Raw genomic sequence first — 27723 nt, 5'->3', positions numbered from 1 at the left:
CCACCCTGCCTAGCACTGAGCTAACCAACAGTAACAATGAGAGCTGCACCACCCTGCCTAGCGCTGAGCTAACCCGACTGTCCACCGACGGCCCTCTGCTCTCAAAAACAAACCCCGCTAACACAGCCAACGCACGCAGGCAGGCAGGGTATTGACTCTCTATCATCCACACAGAAGGTATCCCAAGGACTGGCTGCATGCTGACGGATAAGCACACAGCTCTGACATATGCAAACACAATTTGTAGAGATCCAGAGATCTGGATGAGCATACTGCACGAAGGCACATGAAAGCTGGTTAGATGTAAATCAACATGTCACGTAACGACTCTTCGGATTAGACCGAGGCTTCACACAAGAGTGCTAAGAGTTAAAGAAACATGCGACGTGAAATCTCGACGCATGAGATCAGCTTCTTATATCAGAAAAATATCAATTAAGAGAGAGTCAAAAAGCCACCTGCGGGAAATCTCTGAGCGGCTGATGGGAGAGGAAATTCAGCTGCATCTAGAACGCTAAGCTGTGTTCTTTACCACCCAACACACATGTCCATCAGTGAGACAGCAGCCTGTTTGCATTTTGCCTCTGCCAATTCAAGGGTCAATGTGTGGATTGGAACGGAGTGTGGTGGAGATTCAGCAGCTCTGAATCTTATTACACAGGACAGATTGATAAAGATCTGACGGAGCCTAAGACAGAGAGAGAGAGATGAGAGGTGACTTCTGAGGGTGTGCACGATACGCACAGCAGAAACCGGAGCCCCTGCCTCGACGACAGCAGAACCGACCAATAGCGGGACAGCTGGTACCACAGTGCTTGGATAACATCCATTGGGAGTGTGTGGGCGAGAGCAGTTGGGCACTTGGGCGTGTGTCCCGACTCCTTGGCTACCGTGTTCCCATGTGTATGACGAGCCATCACAGCAGGACTTGTGTTTCCCATGTGAGATATTCTACATGGATCTGTTAGGAGGAAGGATGTTAGGGTCAAGATGGAGTCAAAACCAAAACCAATCCCTAGTTCCTCCAATCCCATAGGTACACCATCAATTCAGTGGACATAAAGACTATGATAAACACCTGTCACCAAGAGATGTGTCAGAACCACTTGGCATTTCATCTGACTACACCAATCCCAAAAGGATCACCAGAAAGAAAACGACCCTGTCCATCACATCCACTGAAACCAGGGCAGAACAACAGAGGCTACGTTCCAAACGGCACCCTATTCCCTTTTTGTAGGTCCTGGTCAAGAGTAGTGCGCTATATAGGGAATAGGGTACCATTTGGGACTCACAAGAGAGCAGGGCAGGCTAATCCTATGTGTGTGTGTGTCGGGGTAAAAATACCCACCATCCTTAAGAAACAAAAATGTGACATTATAATCCTCATAAATATTAATGGAAGCCATGCCAGAGAGGAGGGATAAGGTTACTGTGTTCATCAGCAGCCTGAGGAAGGGAGGTGGAAAAAAGTGACAATGAAATGGTGAGAGGCTTCTGTTCACAACGGGAAAAGCTAATTTCTGTTGGTTCTTACTGCAGCTGATTCATTATTTGATTGATGTTCTATGATGAGGGGAACCACTCCCCATACACACTTCTGTTCTGTCGTTTCCACACCAATAAGAAGCTGGCTCACACACTGAGACACACTCAACAGACGGACCAGACGACACGCTTCTCAGCCCCACAGCTGGGCATGGAGGAACAGCACAGATGTACAGCGCACTGAACAGGCGTGCGCTCACACACACACACACGCGCACACACACACACACACACACACACACACACACACACACACACACACACACACACACACACACACACACACACACACTGTGCATTCATAGACTGTACTACATACAGTAAGGTCAACATACACACAGCATAGGTGCACATACAGGACATGCACACATACACCACACACCCAAACTGCAGAGTGGGAGTGGCAATGAGAAGGGAGCTCCCTCAGCCATCCTCAGACCGCCACACATTGTCAAAGCACTGCAGCAGCTCCCTCTCTTCTCCAAGAACACGCCGCTCACGCCTCACTGCTCAGCCTCACACTGCACGGACGCACGCACACACACGCACACACACACGCATACACACACTACACATTGTGTCCCGTCTCCCCCACCCACACCCCATCCTACAGGGGTCTGCATAAACACCATGTTACCCTCCACCCAACACTAAACCTTTCCACTCCACCACTCCAAAGGCCCAGCACAAATTTAGTGTAAACTAATCAAGCACATAATTTGTGTAATTAAAAAACTGTGAAAATTGCTCTTTGGGTGGCATTAGACAGATTGAACAGCCTATTCACCCCTCAGAGAGCAATCAGGGCTGTATTTCCTAACTGAATGAAACACGCTTGATGTTTGTTCTGGGGAATTAGAGCGAGGGGTGTGGTGGATATGCAGACTGTCAATCATCTACACTTGAGTTATTACTCTGTAACCTATGAGATAGATAGAGAGAGAGAGAGAGAGAGAGAGAGAGAGAGAGAGAGAGAGAGAGAGAGAGAGAGAGAGAGAGACAGACAGACAGATTTCAATTGTGTTTCCTCTAACAGATAGTCTAGTCTGCAGTCTGTACAATTCTGCAAACAATAACCTATCCCCTGTATGAAAAGATCCAATAATAGATCAATTGGGAGATGAGCACTTGGATACACTGAAGAGAAAATAATCCCATTTGGGATACCGAACTGTAATGAAAAATGAAAAATGGAGCAATGAACCATATAACCTACATGTAGTCAATGTTCACAAACTGCCATCCAAGGAGCAATAAATAGTGGGTTCTCCTCCGTTAGTTTGGGGGGTGGGGAGTGGAGGGATATAGCGCATGCAGGGAAATCCAAACTGCAGAAAATGTCCACACCAAGGAAAGCCCCACTACAGCCTGCCCCACTACAGCTGCACTGAGCTGGGTGAATCCCCACTTCCCATCTCTATGACGCAAGCACAACGAATAGAGGATCCGTTTTAAAGGGGGACCAATTGAGCCTTGACTTGCACTTGCTTAACAATGGTACTGTGATTCGGTATTCGGGTATAACGGTATATATTTATAGTTGAAAAAGCCTGTCATGCAATGTGTCTTTGAAGAGGCTATAGATGATGGAGACATGGCTGCAGGATGGTGTTTTGGCTTGGGGGGGATGACAAGTATTTTTTCTCTCCAATCATACAGGAGTTATAAAGGCCAGGCTCACTAACTGCTCACTAACTGCTTGTATTTATTTTGTATTATTCATTTGAATTCATCAGGGTGTGCTGCAGCACCCTCAGCACCCCTGCAGTTATGGATCAAGGCAAACTCTCTAGGATTTCCAATTGATAGGCTAGGCTATATGTTGAGCTTTATGCCTTATCATAAAGAAACACCTTATGTCAACTAATGAGCTGTATGCAATTGACATATGGACATTTGCCTTCAAATTAATTGAATGGAGCTTGTATCTGTGGACAAATAAAGATATTGGTTCTACACACTGTGCACACCGTGTTGTGTAGCCTAAAGCACGGTTCCATATATGCAACATCTTTAGTATTTCAATCACGCAGTGGAACACTTCAGGGAAATGATGAAACATGGTATCTTCTATTGATATGTGAGTGTGCATTTTATCAACACAGCCTTTTACAATAAACGGAAATACAGTGACAGGGTTACATCTTGGTTATGCTCACAATCTTTCCATCAATATTATTTGCTTGATTGTAAATCATACTTCTGATAACTACCTTGCATTTTCAATTATTATTAAATCAATGGATCAAATCGAATATTAGAGCTACCCCACATGGTACATTGTTGTACCATATGAATCCATAGAGGATAGTCTACCCAGAACCCAAACAAACATCGAGCAAGTCAGTGTAGGGCAGATCGAGAATTGTTAAAGTGTAAAAGGCAATGAATTAGTACATATTTCAACACATCTGACATAAGTCCTCAACATTCAAAACTGAACACTTTTATAAACACATTCTTACCTTATATCCTAGTTTTTAGAGTAGCTCAAAGCAGGTGTGGTCGTAATGCACATATTGCTGTTGTTAATATGAAAAACTGTTCCCGTTAATTTTGCTGTTCTAGCCGCGGATCGGCTCGCATTCAGACTACACTCACAAACACGCTCAGTCAGTCTCTCTCCCAATCACATTGGAAGTGCGCGTTCTGGGAAGGGAGTTATGTTTAGGAGCGCGCATGGCACAGTGTTACGACCACGTGTCATCCACTCGAGAAATGATGTATGAGCTAACCTACTTTCTTTGTTAATAACAGTCGCATTTCAGGTTGTCTAAAATATGTACAGGTGGAACACTATCCGTTCCTCAATGTAATCACTGAGCTGATTATTTGATGGGAGGAAAGCTAAGGGTCTGTCAGTGTCTGTGCCATGAAAGGCAAGGAAAGATATATATTTTTTCAGAGTCTTGAACAGGGTCCTTTACTTTTTTACTGTCCACTAATTCCCTTGTTCCTGATGATGTTAGCTGACCAAGCACAATTTCAGTGGATGGTACTCAATAATAGGCTTCCCAGTGGGGTTTGGTCCCCAATGATATTCGTGGAATTCTACTCTCCTTCAAATTGGTAACTTGGAATGCTTTTCCAACAGTCTTGAAGGAGTTCTCACATATGCTGAGCACTTGTTGGCGATTGTGGAGGCCAGGTGATTGTGGAGGCCAGGTCATCTGATGCAGCACTCCATCACTCTCCTTCTTGGTCAAATAGCCCTTACACCGCCTGGAGGTGTGTTTTGGGCCATTGCCCTGTTGAAAAATAAATGACAGTCCCACTAAGCGCAAACCAGATGGGATGTCGTGTCGCTGCAGAATGCTGTGGTAGCCATGCTGGTTAAATGTGCCTTGAACACCATCACAATTCCTCCTCCATGCTTCACGGTGGGAACCACACATGCGGAGATCATCCGTTCACATACTCTGCGTCTCACAAAGACACGGCAGTTGGAACTAAAAATATCAAATTTGGTCTCATTAGACCAAAGGACAGATTTCCCCCGGTCCAATGTCCATTGCTCGTGTTTCTTGGCCCAAGCAAGTCTCTTATTATTATTGGTGTCCTTTAGTAATGGTTTCTTTGCAGCAATTCGACTATGAAGGCCTGATTCACACAGTCTCCTCTGAACAGTTGATGTTGAGATGTGTCTGTTACTTGAACTCTGTGAAGCAGATTGGGCTGCAATCTGAGGTGCAGTTAACTAATTACTCCTCTGCAGCAGAGGGAACTCTGGGTCTTCCTTTCCTGTGGCAGTCCTCGTGAGAGCCAGTTATAGTGCTTGATGATTTTTGCGACTGCACTTGAAGAAACTTTAAAAGTTCTTGAAATTTTCCGTATTGACTGACCATGTGTTAAAGTAAAGATGGACTGTCATTTCTCTTTGCTTATTTGAGCTGCTCTTGCCATAATATTGACTTGGTCTTTTACCAAATAGGGCCATCTTCTGGATACCACCCCTACCTTGTCACAACACAACTGATTGGCTCAAACGCATTAAGAAGTAAAGAAATTCCACAAATTAACTTTTAACAAGGCAGAACTGTTAATTGAAATGCATTCCAAAAATATAAAATATATTTTGATTTGTTTTACACTATTTTGGTTACTACATGATTCCATATGTGTTATTTCATAATCTTGAAATCTTCACTATTATTCTACAATGTAGAAATAGTAAAAATAAAGGAAAAACCCTTGAATGAGTAGGTGTGCCCAAGCTTTTGACTGGTACTGTATTTCCAATGATTACTACTGCTATATGTACCAGTGAGTTGTGAAGACAGCTGTGTATTTCTCCGACATGCCTTCAAGCATATCAATGATCCTGTATGATCCTGTGATTATGCCGAGATGAGAAGTGAGCTGAGTTATCTATAAATAACACATTAGTCATTAAATTATCTACACTGCAGCGAGAATCTTGCATGTATCAACAATGCAAATTTGCCAATTAAATACAGTGTGAAGGAGCCTTTGATGTTACTTTAAGAGTTATTGTCTGTAATCCTCCTTTGCTGATCATATATTTAATATTATTCTATTTCCACTGTGTTTTGGTTATAGGCTATTTATGAATATTAATTTGATGGATGCCATAAAGGTGCATGCACTGTGTATATACAATAATACAAATGTTGATATTGTAGAGAACTGCGGGGCAGGAAAGCGAACCGTGGTTTCTGGCGAACACCCTACTCATCACGCCAATAGGATTAACCCACTTGGTGGGAATTGGAACTTGGCTCATATAGCAAGGATCACTACATGTGTTAACATTTTGTGGTTGCCAAATGGGACCTCATTCTGTTTATAGTGTATTATTTTTGACCAGAGCACCCAAATTGTGAGTGACACATGATCCGTGCCCTGTCCAGGATTAAGTCCTGTCCCAAAAGAGTCCCTGTGCACTGTCACCACTTCCAGCGGTGGGAAAAGTACCCAAATGTCATACTTGAGAAAACGTAAAGATACCTTAATAGAAAAGTGAAATTCACCCAGTAAAATACTACTTGAGTAAAATTCTAAAAGTATTTGGTTTTAAATATACTTAGTATCAAAAGTAAATGTAATTGATCAAATATATTTATGTTTAGTGAGTCCGCCAGATCAGATGCAGTAGGGATGACCAGGGATGCTCTCTTGATAAGTGTGTGGACCATTTTCCTGTCCGGCTAAGCATTCAAAATGTAACAAGTACTTTTGGGTGTCAGGGAAATTGTATGGAGTAAAAAGTACATTATTTTCTTTAGGAATGTAGTGAAGTAAAAGTTAGAAAAAATATAAATAGTAGAGTAAAGTACAGATACCCAAGAAAACCACTTAAGTAGCACTTTAAAGTATTTTTACTTAAGTACTTTACACCACTTCCTGGTCTTTCACTCACTGAGCAATTGCTATGGTAACGATTTGCATGGTTGGAGACAGACAGGGAAGGCCATGAGTGACATTTAATTCCCTGAGTCAAACATCCTGACAATACACAAGGGGGGGGGGTGTACTTGTTTAACTACACTTATGGTAGTAAACAAACAAAAATGTGACAATTTGTTAGTTCCCACAAGGTAAAATGTTATTTGTAGGGGGTTTGTTGTTAAGGTTAGAATTACTGTCAGGGTTAGAATTAGGGTTAGGGTTAGTTTTAGGGTTAGAATTAGGGTTAGGTTTTGGGGTTAAGGTTAGGATTAATGTTAGGGTAAGGGTTAGGTTTAGATGTTAGGAAAAATAGGATTTTGAATGGGACTGAATTGTGTGTCTCCACAAGGTTAGTTATACAAGACTGTGTGTGTGTGTGTGTGTGTGTGTGTGTGTGTGTGTGTGTGTGTGTGTGTGTGTGTGTGTGTGTGTGTGTGTGTGTGTGTGCGTGCGTGCGTGTAAGATATTCCTCTGGAACCAGAACAGCTGAGGTAATCAACAATTCTGCAGTGTAACTCAACCAAGACGGTACTGTGCCAGAAATCCATCCACTCTCAGACAGGGACCAGTCGGATGAAGAAGTGATGGAGATGGAAGCAGTTCAAGGCAGGACAATGCTGCCAATGCCAATGCTGCCAGTGCTGAGTCTTCAAAAGAGATGTACAGACGTAGGATCTTAATTTGAGAAAGTTTGCTACAGCCGGAAAATAATCCTGCAGCAACAGGAAATGTGAATTATAATTTCTGGATTTTTTTGTAGGGGTTGATACATTTTTCGTTAGGACAAATCAAGTCTAACTTTATTTTTTATTTTTTTGACCCCCTTTTCTCCCCAATTTTCGTGGTATCCAATCACTAGTAATTACTATCTTGTCTCATCGCTACAACTCCCATACGGGCTCGGGAGAGACAAAGGTCGAAAGTCATGCGTCCTCCGAAGCACAACCCAACCAAGCCAAGCCGCACTGCTTCTTAACACAGCGCGCCTCCAACCCGGAAGCCAGCCGCACCAATGTGTCGGAGGAAACACCGTGCACCCGCACCCCTTGGTTAGCGTGTACTGCGCCCGGCCCGTCACAGGAGTCGCTGGAGCGCGATGAGACAAGGATATCCCTACCGGCCAAACCCTCCCTAAACCTGACGACGCTAGGCCAATTGTGCGTCGCCCCACGGACCTCCCGGTCGCGGCCGGCTGCGACAGAGCCTGGGCGCGAACCCAGAGACTCTGGTGGCACAGCTAGCGCTGCGATGCAGTGCCCTAGACCACTGTGCCACCCGGGAGGCCGGCCCCAAGTCTAACATTTTAAAGAGGAAATTACAAAAATGTAGAAGCCTTTTTAAACCGTGAATACACTACAAATGTGCATGTACCGCTGTGCTGGAAAATTCTCAGCAACAAAGGAGTGATCAAATTAAGATCCTACATCTGTACTTAGTCAAAGTAGAGAAGTAGAGCAGGTGTTATGTTTTCATGCTGAGAGAGGTAGGAAAATAATAAAAAATATAGTAGCTCATTTTGTAATTACTTACCACCATCCACAGCACAGACCCACTGGGCACACCACGTCATTTCAACATGGAAATGTGGGTAATATTTGGTTGAGACGTTGATCAATGAGATTTCAACCTTTAATCACCCACTCAAAAAGACAGCCAGAAGTTTGTTGAATTCCACGTGTTATCACTGTGCTTTCAACCATGTGAAAGCACAACCAAGTTCAAATAGGAATACAATTTCAGATATATTGTATTTATGCAACAACTTAATGTGTTATCACTGTGCTTTTTTAGTTTAGTTGAAGAAGCGAATCCAACATATAATTTGTTAACTTGTCGACAAGTTATTAGACTTTTTACTGTATTGGTTGTCAACGCAACCAAATATCAACATTTGAAAGAGATGTACACTACCCTTCAAAAATTTGGGATCACTTAGAAATGTCCTTGTTTATGAAAGAAAAGCAACTTTTTGTCCATTAAAATAACATCAAATTGATCAGAAATACAGTGTAGACATTGTTTAATGATGTAAATGACTGCTGTAGCTGGAAACGGCAGATATTTTATGGAATATCTACATATTGTACAGGTGTACAGAGGCCCATTATCAGCAACCATGACTCCTGTGTTCCAATGGCACGTTGTGTTAGCTAATCCAAGTTTATCGTTTTAAAAGGCTAATTGTCACGACTTCCACTTGTCACGACTTCCACTGAAGGTGGCTCCTCTCCCTGTTCGAGTGGTGCTCGGCGGTCGTCGTCGCCGGCCTACTAGCTGCCACCGATCCATTTTTCCTTTTCGTTTGTGTCTGTCTGTATTGTTTACACCTGTGTCCTATTAGTTGATTTCGGGGGGTTTATTTACCTCCGCTGCCTGCTAGTCTTTGTGCGGGATTGTTTTCTGTGGTATCTTTGTTAGGGGTGCGTGTCTGCACCACAGGGTTTTCTTTTCACGGCAGTTTGTACCGTTTGGTATGTGTTTAGGAGTAGAGGTTTCTCCTCCGTGTGTGGCGTTTATTTCCCTGTGGGTGGCGACCTCGTTTGTGCGTATTCTCCCCCATGTTGTTGCTGAGTTGGGACGTCTTAAATAAACGATTGTGCCACTGGGACTTCCTTGTTCTCCTGCTCCTGATTCCTGCACCTCCCTCCTTTAAGGAGGCTCGTAACAGAATCCCGCACCACTTATGGAATCAGCAGGAGCTGACACACTCTCCACATCCATGGAGGAGCGCGTGCAACACCACACCACCGTTCTCCACCGTCTCAGAACCGCCATGGATCAAGTGATGGCGACAATGGAGAGATGGGAGAGGGGTGGCCTGCCTGCCCCTCCACCAGCCACACTCCAACCAGCACCACCACCTTCTCCTGCGTCATCCGGCCCCAGCAGTATTCGGCTCGCGCTCCCGAGGGAGTACGATGGGACAGCTGCCGGGTGCAAGGGTTTCCTGCTCCAGCTGGAGCTTTACCTGGCAACCGTGCACCCGGCTCCTTCGGGAGGTGAGAGCGTGAACGCCCTCGTCTCCTGCCTGTCAGGCAAAGCTCTGGAGTGGGCCAACGCGGTCTGGGATGGACCAGACTCGGCGAGGGACCACTACCCAGAGTTCACCCGCCACTTCCGAGCAGTGTTCGACCATCCCCCTGAGGGTCGAGCGGTGGGTGTGCGTCTGTTCCATCTACGGCAGGAGACGAGGAGCGCAGAAGACTTCTCTCTGGAGTTCAGGACCTTGGCTGCCGGGTGGAACGACAGGGCCCTGATTGACCACTATAGGTGCAGCTTACGTGAGGACGTCTGCAGGGAGCTAGCATGCAGAGACGCTACCCTCACCCTGGACATCAGGTTGGACAACTTGCGGGCGTCCGGATCGGGTCCTGTTGGTTCCACCCCCCAGCGCCTCCGCTCCAACCCCCATGGAGTTAGGGGGAGCTGCAGCCGGGCGATCGGAGGAGGAGCCTCCTCCTGCACTGGATGTGGTCGGAGAGGGCACACTGCCGACCGGTGCTGGAGGAGCTCGTCTGGGAGTCGAGATGGCAGGCCGAGTACTGTTCGGGCACCCCAGGTGAGTCAGCACCAGGCTCACCCAGAGCCCCCTGTTGGTCACATGTATGTGTTAATTTCTTTCCCAGAGTTTTTCCCCCATTCCCAGCATAAGGCGTTAGTTGTTTCAGGCGCAGCAGGGAATTTTATGGACTGCGGTTTCGCGCATAGGTAGGGATTCCCCTGGTTCAGCTGGACAAACCATTCCATGTGCACTCCCTAGATAGTCGACCGTTAGGGTCAGGGGTGGTCAGGGAGGCCACGGCTCCACTGGACATGGTTACGCAGGGGGGGTCATGAGGAGAGAATTAGTCTCTTCTTCATAGATTCTCCTGAGTTTCCAGTAATGCTGGGGATTCCCTGGTTGGCCTTTCACAACCCCACTATTTCGTGGCAACAGAGGGCTCTAAAGCGGTGGTCAGAGGAGTGCTCAGGTAGGTGTGTGGGAGTTTCCATCGGTGCAACGACGGTGGAGAGTCCAGACCAAATCTCCACCGTGCGCATTCCGCCCGAATATGCCGATTTGCCAATCGCCTTCTGTAAAAAGAGGGCGACCCAATTACCACCTCATCGATGAGGGGATTGTGCGATAAACCTCCAGGTAAACGCCGCACTTCCCAGGAGTCACGTGTATCCCCTGTCACAGGAGGAGAGCTATGGAAACATATGTCTCTGAATCTCTGAGGCAGGGGTACATTCGGTCCTCCACGTCACCCGCCTCCTCGAGTTTCTTTTTTGTGAAGAAGAAGGAGGGAGGTCTGCGTCCGTGCATTGACTATAGAGGTCTAAATTCTATTACGGTGGGGTACAGTTACCCGCTACCTCTCATCGCTATGGCAACTGAGTCATTTCACAGAGCACGCTTCTTCACAAAACTGGATCTCAGGAGCGCGTTTAACTTGATGCGTATCCGGGAGGGAGATGAGTGGAAGACAGCATTTAGTACCACATCCAGCCATTACGAGTACCTCGTCATGCCGTATGGGTTGAAGAATGCCCCAGCAGTCTTCCAATCCTTTGTAGACGAGATTCTCAGGGACCTGCATGGGCAGGGTGTGGTGGCGTATATCGATGACATTCTGATATATTCCGCCACACGCGCCACGCATGTGTCTCTGGTGCGCAGAGTACTTGGGAGACTGTTGGAACATGACCTATACGTCAAGGCTGAGAAATGCGTGTTCTCCCAACAGGCCGTCTCCTTCCTGGGTTATCGCATTTCCACATCAGGGTTGGTGATGGAGTGTGACCGCATTACAGCCGTGCGTAATTGGCCGACTCCCACCCCGGTAAAGGAGGTGCAGCGGTTTTTAGGATTTACCAATTACTACCGGAGGTTTATCCGGGGTTTTGGGCAGGTGGCTGCTCCCATTACATCACTGCTGAAGGGGGGACCGGTGCGTCTGCGGTGGTCGGCTGAGGCGGACAGAGTGTTTTGTCGCTTGAGGACTGTTTACCGAGGCTCCTGTGTTGGCTCATCCGGATCGCTCTTTGGCATTCATAGTGGAGGTGGACGCATCCGAGGCTGCGATTAGAGCCATGCTCTCACAGCGCTCGGGCGTGCCACTGAAGCTCCGCCCCTGCGCCTTCTTTTCGAGGAAGCTCAGCCCGGCGGAGCGAAACTATGACATGGGGGACCGGCAGTTGCTGGCTGTCGTAAAAGCTCTGAAGGTGTGGAGACATTGGCTTGAGGAGGCTAAACACCCTTTCCTCATCTGGACTGACCACCGTAATCTGGAGTACATCCAGGCGGCGAGGAAACTGAACCCTCGCCAGGCAAGGTGGGCCATGTTTTTCACCAGATTCAGATTTACAATATCGTATAGACTAGGTTCCCAGAACGCTAAGGCAGACGCACTGTCCCGTCTGTATGATACAGAGGAGCGGTTCATCGATCCCACTCCCATACTTCCGGTCTCTTGTCTGGTGGCGCCGGTGGTGTGGGAGGTGGCACGGACATCGAGCAAGCATCTCGGTCAGAGCCTAGTCCACCTCAGTGTCCAGCTGGACGGAGGTACGTCCCGCTTGATGTTCGTGATAGGTTGATTCGGTGGGCACACACGTTACCCTCCTTTGGTCATCTGGGTATCGATAGGACGGTGCAAAGCCTGAGGGGGAAGTACTGGTGGCCCACTTTAGCTAAGGACGTGAGGGTTTATGTCTCCTGTTCAGTGTGCGCTCAGTGCAAGGCTCCTAGACACCTGCCCAGAGGGAAGTTACAACCCGTTCCCGTTCCACAGCGACCTTGGTCACACCTGTCGGTAGACTTCCTGACCAATCTTCCTCCGTCCCAGGGTAACTTTGCCCGGTCTCCCTACGACCCTACAGACTGCGGAGGCCCTGTTTACTCACTTCCGGCACTACGGAAGACGTGTTTCTGATCGGGGTCCCCAGTTCACATCCCGGGTTTGGAGGGCGTTCATGGAGCGTCTGGGGGTCTCGGTCAGCCTGACCTCTGGTTTTCACCCCGAGAGTAATGGGCAGGTGGAGAGAGTAAACCAGGATGTGGGTAGGTTTCTGCAGTCCTGGTACCGTGGCATCCGAGCCAGACCGAGGCTCCTGTGGTGGAGGACTGGGTGAAGCGCTCGAAGGAGACTTGGGAGGCCGTCCACGAGCACCTGAAATGGGCCGAAGGGCGGCAGAAAGCGAGCGCTGACCGCCACCGCAGTGAGGCCCGGTGTTCGCACTGGGGCACCGGTTCTGGGTCTCGACCCGGAACCTGCCCCTCCGCCTGCCCTGCCGGAAGCTGGGTCCGCGGTTAGTGGGGCCATTTAAAGTCCTGAGGAGAATAAACGAGGTGTGTTATAGGTTACAGCTCCCCCCTTATTACCGTATTAACCCCTCGTTTCATGTGTCTCTCCTCAGGCCGGTGGTAGCTGGTTCGCTTCAAGGAGCTGAAGTGCGGGAGGTCCCTCCGCCCCCCCTGGACATCGAGGGGGCCCCGGCGTACACAGTGCGATCCATACTGGATTCCAGGCGTCGGGTGAGGGGCCTGCAGTACCCCTGGGAGGGGTACGGTCCGGAGGAGATATGCTGGGTGCCGGTGCAGTACGTCTTGGGCCCATCTCTGCTGAGTGAGTTTCACCGCCTCCATCCGGATCGCCCTGCGCCTCATCCTCCGGGTCGTCCTCGAGGCCGCACTGCGGGAGCCGCGTGTCGGGGGGGTGGGGTGGGGGGGGGTAATGTCACGACTTCCACCGAACGTGGCGCCTCTCCCTGTTCGGTCGGTGCTCGGCGGTCGTCGTCGCCGGCCTACTAGCTGCCACCGATCCATTTTTCCTTTTCGTTTGTTTCTGTCTGTATTGTTTACACCTGTGTCCTATTAGTTGATTTCGGGGGGTTTATTTACCTCCGCTGCCTGCTAGTCTTTGTGCGGGATTGTTTTCTGTGGTATCTTTGTTAGGGGTGCGTGTCTGCACCACAGGGTTTTCTTTTCACAGCAGTTTGTACCGTTTGGTATGTGTTTAGGAGTAGAGGTTTCTCCTCCGTGTGTGACGTTTATTTCCCTGTGGGTGGCGACCTCGTTTGTGCCTATTCTCCCCCATGTTGTTGCTGAGTTGGGACGTCTTAAATAAACGATTGTGCCACTGGGACTTCCTTGTTCTCCTGCTCCTGATTCCTGCACCTCCCTCCTTTTAAGGAGGCTTGTAACACTAATTGATCATTAGAAAACCTTTTTGCAATTATGTTAGCACAGCTGAAAACTGTTGTTCTGCTAAAGAAGCAATAAAACTGGCCTTATTTAGACCAGTTGAGTATCTGTGGCATCGGCATTTGTGGGTTTGATTACAGGCTCAAAATGTCCAGAAAGAAAGCACTTTCTTCTGAAACTCGTCAGTCTACACTTGTTCTGAGAAATTAAGGCTATTCCATGCGAGAAATTGCCAAGAAGCTGAAGATCTTGTACAACGCTGTGTAGTACTCCCTTCACAGAACAGCACAAACTGTCTCTAACCAGAATAGAAAGAGGAGTGGGAGGCACCGGTGCACAACTGAGCAAGAGGACAAGTACATTAGAGTATCTAGTTTGAGAAACAGACACCTCACAAGTCCTCAACTGGCAGCTTCATTAAATAGTACCCGCAAAACACCAGTATCAACGTCAAAGGTGAAGAGGCGACTCCAGGATGCTGGCCTTCTAGGCAGGGTTGCAAAGAAAAAATCATATCTCAGACTGGCCAATAAAAAGAAAAGATTAAGATGGGCAAAAGAACACAGACACTGGACAGAGGAACTCTGCCTAAAAGGCCAGCATCCTGGCATCCAGCATCCATCCTTCACTGTTGACGTTGAGACTGGTGTTTTGCGGGTACTATTTAATGAAGCTGCCAGTTGAGGACTTTCAAAAACAAGGACATTTCTAAGTGACCCCAAACTTTCAACGGTAGTGTATATTTTGTGCAACTCACTTAGTTTGGCTTTATATCCAGTTTGTCTTCAAATTAATAATATATACAGTACCAGTCAAAAGCTTGGACACAACTACTCATTCAAGGGTTTTTCTTTATTTTTTACAATTTTCTAAATCAAAATGATGAAATAACACAATTGAAACATCTAGTAACCAAAAAAAGTGTTAAATTAAAATATATATATATTTCAGGTCCTTCAAAGTAGCCACCCTTTGCCTTGATGACAGTTTTGCACACTCTTGGCATTCTCTCAACCAGCTTCATGAGGTGAGGACCTCAGGAGGCTGAAGAAATTTGGCTTGTCACCGAAAACATTCACAAACTCTTACAGATGCACAATCGAGAGCATCCTGTCGGGCTGTATCACCGCCTGGTACGGCAACTGCTCCGCCCACAACTGTAAGGCTCTCCAGAGGGTAGTGAGGTCTGCACAACGCATCACCGTGGCAAACTACCTGCCCTCCAGGACACCTACACCATCCGATGTCACAGGAAGGCCAAAAATATCCTCAAGGACAACAACCACCCGAGCCACTGCCTGTTCACCCCGCTATCATCCAGAAGGCGAGGTCAGTAAAGGTGCATCAAAGCGTGGACCGAGAGACTGAAAAACAGCTTCTATCTCAAGGCCATCAGACTGTTAAACAGCCATCACTAACATTGAGTGGCTGCTGCCAACATACTGACTCAAATATCTAGCCACGTTAATAATAAAAAATTGGATGTAATAAATGTATCACTAGTCACTTTATATAATGTTTACATACCCTACATTACTCATCTCATATGTATATACTGTACTCTATACCATCTACTGCATCTTGCCTATGCCGCACGGTCTTTGCTCATCCATATATTTATATGTACATATTCTTATTCATTACTTTACACTTGTGTGTATAAGGTAGTTGTTGTGAAATTGTTAGATATTACTGCACGGTCTGAACTAGAAGCACAAGCATTTCGCTACACTCGCATTAACATCTGCTAACCATGTGTATGTGACCAATAAAATTTGATTTGATTTACTCACCTGGAATGCATTTCAATTAACAGAAGTGCCTTGGTAAAGGTTAATTTGTGGAATATCTTTCCTTCTTAATGCAGTTGTGTTGTGACAAGGTAGGGTTGGTATACAGAAGACGGCCCTATTTGGTAAAAGACCAAGTCCATATAATGGCATAACAGCTCAAATAAGCAAAGAGAAATGACAGTCCATCATTACTTTAAGACATGAAGGTCAGTCAATGTGGAACATTTCAAGAACTTTTAAAGTTTCTTCAAGTGCAGTCACAAAAACCATCAAGCGCTATGATGAAACCGCCTCTCATGTGGACCGCCACAGGAAAGGAAGATCCAAATTTACCTCTGCTGCAGAGGATAAGTTCATTAGAGTTTATAAGAGTTTATAAGAAATCCTGCTATGCCCTCAGACGAACCATCAAACAAGCAAAGCGTCAATACAGAGCGTCAATACAGGATTAAGATTGAATCCTACTACATCGGCTCTGACGCTATTCAGATGTGGCAGGGCTTGAAAACTATTACGGACTACAAAGGGAAACCTAGACACGAGCTGCCCAGTGATGCGAGCCTACCAGACGAGCTAAATCCCTTTCATGCTCACTTCGAGGCCAGAAACACTGAAGCATGCACGAGAGCACCAGCTGTTCTGGATGACTGTGTGATAACGCTCTCGGTAGCCGATGTGAACAAAACCTTTAAACAGGTCAACATTCACAAAGCCTCTGGCCCAGACGGATTACCAGGACGTGTACTCAAAGCATGTGCGGACCAACTGTCAAGTATCTTCACTGACATTTTCAACCTCTCCCTGACCGAGTCTGTAATACCTACATGTTTCAAACAGACCACCATAGTCCCTGTGCCCAAGGAAGCGAAGGTAACCTGCCTAAATGATTACCGCCCGTGGCACTCATGTCGGTAGCCATGAAGTGCTTTGAAAGGCTTGTCATGGCTCACAACAACAGCATCCTCCCGGACACACCCAAGACCCACTCCAAATTGCATACCGCCCCAACAGATCCACAGATGACGCAATCTCAATCGCACTACACACCGCCCTTTCTCACCTGGACAAAAGGAACACCTATGTGAGAATGTTGTTCATCGACTACAGCTCAGCGTTCAACACCATAGTGCCCATGAAGCTCATCACTAAGCTAAGGACTCTGGGACTAAACAGCTCCCTCTGCAACTGGATCCTGGACTTCCTGACGAGCCACATCCAGGAGGTAAGAGTAGGCAACAACACGTCTGCCACGCTGATCCTCAACATTGGGGCCCATCAGGGGTGTGTACTTCAGTTATTTGTATTTTTGGTTGAGATGGAAACATGTCAATTATTGATTTGTAGAAAAACTGTAATTAAAGCCAGACTAAGTCAGTGGCACAGATGGAACTATCCAAGCAGAAGATAAATCTCCTTCCAAACATAAGTGCCTTTGAACGAGGTATGGTACCGGTTTGAGTGTGTCAAGAACGGCAACGATGCTGGGTTTTTCACCCTCAACAGTATCCTGTGTGTATCAAAAATGGTCCATCACCCAAAAGAAATCCAGCCACCTTGACACAACTGTGGGAAGCATTGGAGTCAACATGGGCCAGCATACCTGTGGGGGGAGGGGAGGTGGGGGGGTGCAACTTAATATTAGGAATTTGCTAAACAGGGCTGGGTTGGTTAAAACCCTGGACGGGAGACCAAATGGTTGGCTGTAGATAGATGAGCTCTCCATTAGGAGGTGCTTCCCAGCTCTGATGTTGTTTGAAAGGCACAAATTCAACATATTTTATACAAGCTTTGTACATTTTTTTTTTACTATGATGACATAATCCTGTGGTTGAAATTTCACCATAAAACAACAGTTTACATTGATGACTTTTTGCAAATCCAATGTATTATCCACGTAGATTCCATGTCACAAATGACGTTGAAACAACGTTGATTCAACCAGTTTGTGCCCAGTGGGGACTGTGGTGGTGAAATTGCTTCATCTTACATACATAGGACCAGGAAGCCCAAGAGCTCAAACACCAGACTGCCTGCCATGCTTGTCGCGTCCTCAAATGCAACAGAGGACAGCTTTTTTAATAATGCATCTGCCAATGTCTGGTACTCATAATGGAGGTACCAGGCAGACAGGACAGGAAGCGGTTTGGGCAAGCCGATCCCTGTGTGTCACACAAATCTAAATTAAATCTGCACCGGCCGCTGGGAGGCCGCTCTCCACAAAGAAAAACAAATTAGAGTTAAATCAATGCCCTCGGAGGATCGAGGACTGAACACGACCCATCTGTGATGAAGTCTGAGCTGAACGGTCGCTGGGTGGGTGGACCTATTGGAAATCATTAAGAAGACACCTTGCTTTGAACTGTGGCACAGTATAAATAAAGCCCTAACATCTCAGTTTTAACTAAAGGAAACCCCTTCACAATGGATGGAGAGAATGCAGGAGGGGAAGAATTCAACACTGGGTGAGAGAGAAATAGAGAGGATTCTGGAATACGGAGAATAGGAGAGAGAGGAAGGGAAGAGAAAAGAATGGCAATGCCCTGTGGTCATCAGTGTAAGAGCAGTGCCTTTTGTGTTGTATGGAATTAGAATGAATATACTGTTAAAGCTATATTAGCACTAAACCCTGCCCTGAGGAGTGTCACAGGGTGTAAGTTGTCCAAAAGGATGGAGGAAAAACAGAGAAGAGATGATGAACAGGAGAGAAGGAGACTAGAGTTACACAACAACAGAGAAAGGTGAGGAGAGAGGAAAAAGAGAGATATAAGAGCCTTATGTCTGCTGTCACATTGACTTGTGCTCGTCTCCTGTCAAAACAACTTGTTTGCCAACAGAGCATCTGAGAAAAATGATGAGGAAAAACAGAACAATATTTAGATGTCATAAAGTAATGCAGTATGACACATGGCAATTGGCAAGACACCAGTGAGAGTTGCTGCAGGCAGCTTAATCACAGCTTTAACCAGAGACTCCATTCCCAATTAGCATGTGATTAGTTGGAAAGTAAATTCATTCAAAACAGGTGTGCTCTCTTAATTTGATCACTGTCTCAGAGGATTGTCCTGAGCAGGAAATGCACATTGTAGTGTATTCAAGGTTTGAAAAGGCTTCTAAAGTTTCCACTTTTCCACGTTAAAATATCAGACTTGATTTGTCCGAACAAAAAATGAATCAGTCCCTACAATTAATTAGAATCCAAATAATATTTCACATTTCCTGTTGATGAAGGATTATTTTCCTTGTATTAGGAACCTGTTCAAATGAAGATATCATATATGTACACAAACACATAAATCATGAAGCTCCTCAGAGTACGAGTGCTGATCTAAGTCAGTCTTGCCTTTTAGATAATAATGGATAAGATTACCTAGACAGGGAGAACCTGATCCATATCAGCACTACTACTCTGAAACACTTTGTGAAAACAGGTCCTAGAGAATGAACCCAATCCAGCTCTGTGACTGAAACAAAACGGTATTTGATTTCATAGAAATAGCCAAATCTATGTGGTGTCGTATGTAAAGCTGAATGGTCCAGACAATTCAACCCCACAGTGGAATCTAATAGAATCTCCTCTGTTTCCATCTCATTAAGTCAGTGTGATGGCATTGAACAGTAACAGCAGAATGGGAAAAACATAGATGTCAATATCCAAAGTATATGGTATTGCAAAAAGAGCTATGGATTGCATGAATTATAGATTCATCACAGCATGCAAATGTCTGCGTTTCTCAAGGGGTTGGGGTAGTGGGAAGGGGGAGTGAGATATATAACCCATTTGGAGATTGCTGGGATGTTTATCACCCAGTATGACCTCATGGTCATGCTCCAGCCATTTGTCACAGTCTTGGTCCTTTTTTAAAATGTAACCTTTGTTCAACTAGGCAAGGCAGTTAAGAACAAAATCTTATTTACAATGACGGCCTACCGGGGAATAGTGGGTTAACTGCCTTGTTCAGGGGCAGAAAAACCGATATTTACCTTGTCAGCTCGGGGGATTCGACCCAACAACCTTTCGGTGACTGGCCCAATGCTCTAACCACTAGGCTACCAGCCTTTGATACAGGAGCCCATAGCATACAAATAACCTTACATATCCATCCAACCATTCACATGCACGCAAACACACACAATGTAACATCTCATTTTGTTTTATGTATGCATGTCCTGAGGTGCTATTCTGCTTCTGGGCTGGGAGTGTATCTGGTAAAATAACCCCCTCTCCTGGTCAAATTTGAGAGATTATCTGAAATACTGGGTCTCTAGCAAAAATATCCCAACACACTAAAATATCCCAACATTTAACACACAAAACCATGCATACCAGGCATTATCAATATTCATTAGCTAATAGTTTGTCATTCTTCGCTACTCTTGAACATGGCAATTGCACCGACATACAGTTGAAGTCGGAAGTTTACATACACTTAGGTTGGAGTCATTAAAACTCGTTTTTCAACCACTCCACAAATTTCTTGTTAACAAACTATAGTTTTGGCAAGTCGGTTAGGACATCTACTTTGTGCATGAGACAAGTAATTTTTCCAACAATTGTTTACAGACAGATTATTTCACTTATAATTCACTGTATCACAATTCCAGTGGGTCAGAAGTTTACATACACTAAGTTGACTGTGCCTTTAAACAGCTTTGAAAATTCCAGAAAATTATGTCATGGCTTTAGAAGCTTCTGGTGGGCTAATTGACAGTCATTTTAGTCAATTGGAGGTGTACCTGTGGATGTATTTCAAGGCCTACCTTCAAACTCAGTGCCTCTTTGCTTGACATCATGGGAAAATCAAAAGAAATCAGCCAATTGTAGACCTCCACAAGTCTGGTTCATCCTTGGGAACAATTTCGAAATGCCTGAATGTACCACGTTCATCTGTACAAACAGTAGTACGCAAGTATAAACACCATGGGACCACGCAGCCATCATACCGCTCAGGAAGAAGATGCGTTCTGTCTCTTAGAGATGAACATAGATTGGTGCGAAAAGTGCAAATCAATCCCACAACAACAGCAAAGGACCCTGTGAAGATGCTGAAGGAAACAGGTACAAAAGTATCTATATCCACAGTAAAACGAGTCCTATATCCACATAACCTGACAGGCCGCTCAGCAAGGAAGATGCCACTGCTCCTAAACCGCCATAACAAAGCCAGACTACGCTTTGCAACTGCACATGGAGAAATGTCCTCTGGTGTGATGAAACAAAAATAGAACTGTTTGGCCATAATGACCATTGTTATGTTTGGAGGAAAAAGGGGGAGGCTTGCAAGCCGAAGAACACCATCCCAACTGTGAAGTGCTGGGGTGGCAGCATCATGTTGTGGGGGTGCTTTGCTGCAGGATGGACTGGTGCACTTCACAAAATAGATGGCATCATGAGGTGGGGAAATTATGTGGATATATTGAAGCAACATCTCAAGACGTCAGTCAGGAAGTTAAAGCTTGATCGCAAATGGGTCTTCCAAATGGACAATGACCCCAAGCATACTTCCAAAGTTGTGGCAAAATGGCTTAAGGACAACAAAGTCTAGATATTCGAGTGGCCATCACAAAGCCCTGACCTCAATCCTATAGAAAATGTGTGGGCAGAACTGAAAAAGTGTGTGCAAGCAAGGAGGCCTACAAAGCTGACTCAGTTACACCAGCTCTGTCAGGAGGAATGGGCCAAAATTCACCTAACTTATTGTGGGAAGCTTGTGGAAGGCTAGCTGAAACGTTTGACCCAAGTTTGACCCAATTTAAAGGCAATGATACCAAATACTAATTGAGTGTATGTAAACTTCTGACCCACTGGGAATGTGATGAAAGAAATCAAAGCTGAAATAAATCATTCTCTCTGCTATTATTCTGACATTTCACATTCTTAAAATAAAGTGATGAGCCTAACTGACTTAAGACAGGGATTTTTAACTACGATTAAATATCAGGAATTGTGAAAAACTGAGTTTAAATGTATTTGGCTAAGGTGTATGTAAACTTCCGACTTCATCTGTAGGTGTGCACAAAATGATGTTGCAGATATGTTTATGTAATGGGTCAGATCATACGGGATAAATTCACCCCTCAGCTTGAAATTTATTTAACCTTTATTTAACCAGGTAGGCAAATTGAGAACACGTTGTCATTTACAATTGCGACCTGGCCAAGATAAAGCAAAGCAGTTCGACACATACAACAACACATAGTTACACATGGAGTAAAACAAACATATAGTCAATAATACAGATGAAAAAAAATAAGTCTATATACAATGTGAGCAAGTGAGGTGAGATAAGGGAGGTGAAGGCAAACAAATATATGTATAAATAAATAAAAATATAAAAAGGCTATGGAGGCGAAGTGAGTACAACACAGCAAGTAAAATAAAAACTAAAAAACACTGGAATGGTTGGTTTGCAGTGGAAGAAAGTGCAAAGTAGAGACAGAAATAATGGGGTGCAAAGGAGCAAAATAAATTAATAAATAAATACAGTAGGTAAAGAGGTAGTTGTTTGGGCTAAATTGTAGATGGGTTATGTACAGGTGCAGTAATCTATGAGCTGCTCTGACAGCTGGTGCTTAAAGCTAGTGAGGGAGATAGGTGTTTCCAGTTTCAGAGATTTTTGTAGTTCGTTCCAGTCATTGGCAGCAGAGAACTGGAAGGAGAGGCGTCCAAAGGAAGAATTGGTTTTGGGGGTGACTAGAGAGATATACCTGCTGGAGCGCGTGCTACAGGTAGGTGCTGCTATGGTGACCAGCGAGCTGAGATAAGGGGGGACTTTACCTAGCAGGGTCTTGTAGATGACCTGGAACCAGTGGGTTTGGCGACGAGTATGAAGCGAGGGCCAGCCAACGAGAGTGTACAGGTCGCAGTGGTGGGTAGTATATGGGGCTTTGGTGACAAAACGGATGGCACTGTGATAGACTGCATCCAATTTATTGAGTAGGGTTTTGGAGGCTATTTTGTAAATGACATCACCGAAGTCGAGGATTGGTAGGATGGTCAGTTTTACAAGGGTATGTTTGGCAGCATGAGTAAAGGATGCTTTGTTGCGGAATAGGAAGCCAATTCTAGATTTGACTTTGGATTGGAGATGTTTGATGTGGGTCTGGAAGGAGAGTTTACAGTCTAACCAGACACCTAGGTATTTGTAGTTGTCCACATATTCTAAGTCAGAGCCGTCCAAAGTAGTGATGTTGGACAGGCGGGCAGGAGCAGGCAGCGATCGGTTGAAGAGCATGCATTTGGTTTTACTTGTATTTAAGAGCAGTTGGAGGCCACGGAAGGAGAGTTGTATGGCATTGAAGCTCGCCTGGAGGGTTGTTAACACAGTGTCAAGAGAAGGGCCAGAAGTATACAGAATAGTGTCGTCTGCGTAGAGGTGGATCAGAGAATCACCAGCAGCAAGAGCGACATCATTGATGTAAACAGAGAAGAGAGTCGGTCCAAGAATTGAACCCTGTGGCACCCCCATAGAGACTGCCAGAGGCCCGGACAACAGACCCTCCGATTTGACACACTGAACTCGATCAGAGAAGTAGTTGGTGAACCAGGCGAGGCAATCATTAGAGAAACCAAGGCTGTCGAGTCTGCCAATGAGGATGTGGTGATTGACAGAGTCAAAAGCCTTGGCCAGGTCAATGAATACGGCTGCACAGTATTGTTTCCTATCGATGGCGGTTACGATATCGTTTATGACCTTGAGCGTGGCTGAGGTGCACCCATGACCAGCTCTGAAACCAGATTGCATAGCGGAGAAGGTGTGGTGTGATTCGAAATGGTCGGTAATCTGTTTGTTGACTTGGCTTTCGAAGACCTTAGAAAGGCAGGGTAGGATAGATATAGGTCTGTAGCAGTTAGGGTCAAGGGTGTCCCCCCCTTTGAAGAGGGGGATAACCGCAGCTGCTTTCCAATCTTTGGGGATCTCAGACGACACGAAAGAGAGGTTGAAGAGGCTAGTAATAGGGGTGGCAACAATTTCAGCAGATAGTTTTAGAAAGAAAGGGTCCAGATTATCTAGCCCGGCTGATTTGTAAGGGTCCAGATTTTGCAGCTCATTAAGAACATCAGCTGACTGTATTTGGGAGAAAGAGAAATGGGGAAGGCTTGGGCGAGTAGCAGAGGGGAGGGCAGTGCTGTTGTCCGGGGTAGGGGTAGCCAGGTGGAAAGCATGGCCAGCCGTAGAAAAATGCTTATTGAAATTCTCAATTATAGTGGATTTGTCGGTGGTGACAGTGTTTCCTATCTTCAGAGCGGTTGGAAGCTGGGAGGAGGTGTTCTTATTCTCCATGGACTTTACGGTGTCCCAGAACTTTTTTGAATTTGTGTTGCAGGAAGCAAATTTCTGCTTGAAAAAGCTAGCCTTGGCTGTTCTAACTGCCTGTGTATATTGGTTTCTGGCTTCCCTGAAAAGTTGCATATCACGGGGGCTGTTCGATGCTAATGCAGAACGCCATAGGATGTTTTTCTGTTGGTTAAGGGCAGTCAGGTCAGGAGAGAACCAAGGGCTATATCTGTTCCTGGTTCTAAATTTCTTGAATGGGGCATGCTTATTCAAGATGGTGAGGAAGGCATTTTTAAAAAATGACCAGGCATCCTCTACTGACGGGATGAGATCAATATCCTTCCAGGATACCCCGGCCAGGTCGATTAGAAAGGCCTGCTCGCTGAAGTGTTTCAGGGAGCATTTGACAGTGATGAGTGGAGGTCGTTTGACCGCTGACCCATTACGGATGCAGGCAATGAGGCAGTGATCGCTGAGATCTTGGTTGAAAACAGCAGAGGTGTATTTGGAGGGCAAGTTTGTTAGGATGATATCTATGAGGGTACCCGTGTTTACGGAATTGGGGTGGTACCTGGTAGGTTCATTGATAATTTGTGTGAGATTGAGGGCATCAAGCTTAGATTGTAGGGTGGCTGGGGTGTTGAGCATGTTCAAATTTAGGTCGCCTAGCAGCACGAGCTCTGAAGATAGATGGGGGGCAATCAGTTCACATATAGTGTCCAGAGCACAGCTGGGGGCAGAGGGTGGTCTATAGCAGGCGGCAACGGTGAGAGACTTGTTTTTAGAGAGGTGGATTTTTAAAAGTAGAAGTTCAAATTGTTTGGGAACAGACCTGGATAGTATAACAGAACTCTGCAGGCAGTCTTTGCAGTAGATTGCAACACCGCCCCCTTTGGCCGTTCTATCTTGTCTGAAAATCTTGTAATTGGGGATGAAAATGTCTGAATTTTTGGTGGTCTTTCTAAGCCAGGATTCAGACACGGCTAAAACATCCGGGTTGGTAGAGTGTGCTAAAGCAGTGAACAAAACAAACTTAGGGAGGAGGCTTCTAATGTTAACATGCATGAAGCCAAGGCTATTACGGTTACAGAAGTCATCAAAAGAGAGCGCCTGGGGAATAGGAGTGGAGCCAGGTACTGCAGGGCCTGGATTCACCTCTACATCACCAGAGGAACAGAGGAGGAGTAGGATAAGGGTACGGCTAAAAGCTATGAGAATTGGTCGCCTAGAGCTACTAGAGCAGAGAGTAAAAGGAAGTTTCTGGGGGCGATAAAATAGTTTAAAGGAATAATGTACAGACAAAGGTATGGTAGGATGTGAATACAGTGGAGGTAAACCTAGGTATTGAGTGATGATGAGAGAGATCTTGTCTCTAGAAACATCATTGAAACCAGGTGATGTCATCGCATATGTGGGTGGTGGAACTGAGAGGTTGGATATGGTATAGAGAGCAGGGCTAGAATCTCTACAGTGAAATAAGCCAATAAACACTAACCAGAACAGCAATGGACAAGGCATATTTACATTAAGGAGAGGCATGCTTAATCGAGTGATCAATAAGGGTCCAGTGAGTAGAGGTTGGTTGGGGTCGTGGCGATCCAGACAGCTGGCCGGGTATATGGCTATCGGTAGCAGCATAGGATGGAGGTCAGTTTGTAGATACCTCGTGCGTTTCCGTCGGTAGGTTCCGTGTAGTGGGGTTTTGTTCAGATAGCAGCCGATAAGACAGCTAACGATTAGCGGGCCTCAGATGAGCGTTCAGGTAACGTCGGGACGGAGGTGCCGGTTGGATAAATCCCTCGGGCAGATAACGTCGGCAGTCAGTCGCGGCAGTCAGTCGTGAAGGCCCGGTGGGGTTCCGTATCTGCAGCAGCAACAAAAGAAACGGGTCCGGATGGTGATGGAACTCCTCAGCTGGCTAGCTCCAGCATGATTTGGGTTTGCTCCGGGGTCGACGTAAGCCAATAGTCACACGGTATGCAGCTAGCTAGCTGCGAAATCAAGGTGCAAGTGTCCAGAGCCTGCGGCTGGAATCCGGGGAAACTGAGAGAAAAAAAGTCCCGGAATGCTCCGGTCCGAGTCGCGTTGCACAAAAGTGCCGGTAGATTATCGAGCTAAAGGAATAGCTGATGACCACAAAACGTGGGCAGCTGAAACACCAACGCTAGCCAGCAAACCGGCTAATTTCGGGGCAGCTACAGATTAGCTTCTGGCTAGCTATCGGAGTAGCTTCTGGTTAGCTTTCAGGCTAGCATCTGAATTAGCCCCTGGCTAGCTTCCACGATGGATTTTCAGATTGAGGTAAATAATACTTTTTGTAATTGGTGAAGCGGGTTGCAGGAAAGCTTTTGTATTTGAGTTCTTGGATAATAAAATAAATAAAAGATATGCGAAGAAAAGGTGTAAATATATATATATACAGGACACATGCCGCCAGTGCAGTGGCGATTTTAGCATGTAAATCTTGGTGGGGCAAACTGAACAACAAAACAATTAGATACATGCCAGCAAAGACACTAAACAATACATTAATTGGACTATAACGTGACAAACGGTACCCACAAAATGTTAGGGCCTAGGGAGTTCCAACAGCAGTCCCAACACCTTACCATCGCTACAGGAGCCTTCTGGCAGCGAAACAGTTAGTTCAGCCTACATTTACAGACTTTTAAAAAACATAGCTGATATGGCTGACTTACTTAAACAAATCTGGTTTCTACTGACAATTGAGATGTACAAACTATGCGGAGACGAGCGGATAAGAGACAATCCGTAATTTCGATTAAAACATTAATGAGCGAGCTAGGACGGACATAGTCAATAGAACTATTTGTTCAGCACTTTTGAAATGTACAGAGACAGAATTCAGAACATAGGCCGTTCTTACAGTATTCTCCCTGTACACTAAGTCAGAACCGTAGGATAAATAAAAGGGGCATATAAGCAGACAATGAAAGCTCTTACAATATTCGATGATGACATTTGTCTAAAACAGGCTATAGGCTACATGTGCACCACCAAGTCAGAACAGTGGGCTAAATTATGAGGGGAAAAGGGACCAAATTATTAGGGTGAGGCACATGGGCTACTAACAGCTTACTACACAACATACACTTAGTATTACTTTCTTAGCTACAGTATACAAGTACACAAGACAGTTTTGGACATCTTGTCATACTGTGCTCACTTGAACAGGTAGGCAGCGTGGCGGTCCTTCGTGGGAAAATTTTGTCAACATATTTTGTCATCAAAGTCTGGCATTCTCGGGATTTATGGTGCTTTCAAGACAACTGGGAACTGAAAAAAGCAAGATTGAATCATGACATTAGTGATCTTTAGGTCGGAGCTCTAGAAAGATGCCCAAGTTCCTGCCTTGGAATTCCGAGTTGGATGACCATTCAAAACGTATTTTCCCAGTCGGCGCTCGTTCTTTTCAGTTCCCAGTTGTCTTGAACTTACTGAAGTCTAAAATTTCCCAGTTCCGAGTTTCTAGTTGTTTTGAACGCTG

At 45.7% G+C, this 27723-nt stretch overlaps 1 protein-coding gene across 1 annotated transcript in view; it reads right to left on the bottom strand.

Annotated features, from left to right (window-relative positions):
- Positions 1-4189, bottom strand: part of LOC139549728 (sodium/calcium exchanger 2-like) — a 90857-nt gene extending 86668 nt beyond the window's left edge. Inside the window, exon 1 of the mRNA XM_071360435.1 lies at positions 4014-4189. The gene's annotated coding sequence lies outside the window, so the exon portion shown is untranslated. The remainder of the gene's footprint in view (positions 1-4013) is intronic.
- Between the last annotated feature and the right edge of the window lie 23534 nt (positions 4190-27723).

The sequence above is a fragment of the Salvelinus alpinus genome, chromosome 22 (genome assembly GCF_045679555.1).
Source record: "Salvelinus alpinus chromosome 22, SLU_Salpinus.1, whole genome shotgun sequence".
Classification (NCBI taxonomy): Eukaryota; Metazoa; Chordata; class Actinopteri; order Salmoniformes; family Salmonidae; genus Salvelinus; species Salvelinus alpinus.
Note: the sequence above shows the minus strand (reverse complement) of the source record. Positions and strands in the feature narration are given on the sequence as shown.